General features: G+C 41.9%; 1 non-coding gene across 1 annotated transcript; it reads right to left on the minus strand.

Moving 5' to 3' along the window:
• Positions 1 to 519: 519 nt before the first annotated feature.
• LOC113719650 (small nucleolar RNA R71) lies at positions 520 to 626 on the minus strand. The gene has a single exon (XR_003454960.2). It is a non-coding gene; the product is annotated as a small nucleolar RNA R71 (small nucleolar RNA).
• Between the last annotated feature and the right edge of the window lie 1,291 nt (positions 627 to 1,917).

The following is a 1,917-nucleotide window of genomic DNA, read 5'->3' on the forward strand; positions in this document are numbered from 1 at the left end:
GAGAAGATTGTGCGCCGAACTATGAAAGAGACTAGACAACTCAGAGAGTAGCAATCCAGCATTGCATCTCAAGAATTGGACCCAGAGATTAAATCAACAGATTCAAGTGGGGATAATTCAAGTGACCCAGGCCAAGAAGACATCCCTATGGTGAATGCAAGAACGCTAAGGGAGTTGGCTGCTCCGGAATTGCCCCAACAGCCATTGTGCATCACATTTCCGACTCTAGCTGAGAATACCTCCTTCGAATTGAAGTCGGGACTAATTCATCTCTTATCCACGTTCCATGGCCTATCGGGTAATGAACCCCATAAACACATCCAAGAGTTCGATGTGGTAGGCTCCAGTATGAAGCCTCCAGGAATTACTGAGGAGCAAATTAAACTTAGAGCCTTCCCTTTCTCCCTCAAGGATGCAGCGAAGGATTGGTTGTACTACCTACCTGCGGGTAGCATCACAACATGGGCTCAATTTAAGAAGAAATTTTTGAAAAAATTTTTCTCTGTATCCCCGGTTGCAAGTCTAAGAAAAGAGATATGCAGTATTAAGCAATATCCTGGAGAATCCTTATACGACTATTGGGAGAGATTCAATATGTTGTGCACTAGATGCCCACAATATCAAATTAGTGAACAACTATTGATCCAATATTTCTATGAGGGACTCCAGTCGTCTGATAGGAGTATCATTGATGCTGCGAGTGGGGGAGCATTGGCAAACAAGACACCAAGAGAAGTATGGCTACTTATTGAATCGATGGCGGAAAATTCTCAACAGTTTGGTTTCCATGAGAGTAACCCTACCCGTAGGGTTAATGAGGTAGAGATGTCGTCCATTCAGTAGCAGAAAATTCTCAACAATTTGGTTTGCATGAGAGTAACCCTACCCGTAGGGTTAATGAAGTAGAGACGTCGTCCATTCAGCAACAGCTATCGGAGCTAACGTCTTTCGTTCGGCAATTAGCTATGGGGAACGTGCACCAAGCAAAGGTTTGTGGAATCTGCACAAACGTGGGCCATCCCACTGACTCATGCCCCATGTTGCAAGAGGATGGGGTTGAACAAGTAAACATGGCCGGAGGCGTGCCCGCGTCTCATAAGCAGTATGATCCATACTCGAATACATACAATCCGGGATGGAGAAATCATCCCAACTTCAGCTATGGGAACAGGCCACAGAATTCATTCTCAAATCGTCCATCAGGATTTCAGCAACCATGACATCAAAAGTCTCAACCTTCGTCCTTTAATTCAAGAGGCTCTTTGAAGGATATTGTCAAGAGTCTGGCCACGAGTACTACTCAGGTCCAGCACAAAACGAGGTCCTTGGTCACGAGCACTGCTCAATTCCAGCAGGAAATCAGATCGGGTATGAAAAATCTGAAGACTCAAATGAGTCACATGGCAACTGCGATTAATCGCTTAGAGTCCCAGGTTTTTGAAAAATTACCATCGCAACCCGAGGCAAACCCTAAGAATGTAAGTGCCATGACACCGGAGTGGTAAAGAAGTGGAAGGGCCTAAGGCCACGAATCTGAAGAGCAAAAATGAAGAAGAGAAAGAGAAGGAGATGGAAGAAGAAGGACGCATTCGTGGAGATCTGGAGGTAACTCTAACTCTATCTAGGGGTGTGCATCGAATTCGAATTCGGTAATTCGGAAGTTTGAATTCGGAATTTTTCAAAATTTTGGTACCTGATAATTCGACCGAATTCGATTTCGAATTCACCACTTCCGAATTCGAATTCGTACCGAATTCAATTCGGAATTCGGTAAATTCCGATTTCACCGATTTCACCGAATTCGGAAAAATTTATATATTATTATATAATATAAAATTTATAATATTATATAAATTTTATAAATTTTATATTATATTATATTATATTATATAAATTTTATATAATATTATATAGTAT

The sequence above is a fragment of the Coffea arabica genome, chromosome 3e (genome assembly GCF_036785885.1).
Source record: "Coffea arabica cultivar ET-39 chromosome 3e, Coffea Arabica ET-39 HiFi, whole genome shotgun sequence".
Taxonomy (NCBI): domain Eukaryota; kingdom Viridiplantae; phylum Streptophyta; class Magnoliopsida; order Gentianales; family Rubiaceae; genus Coffea; species Coffea arabica.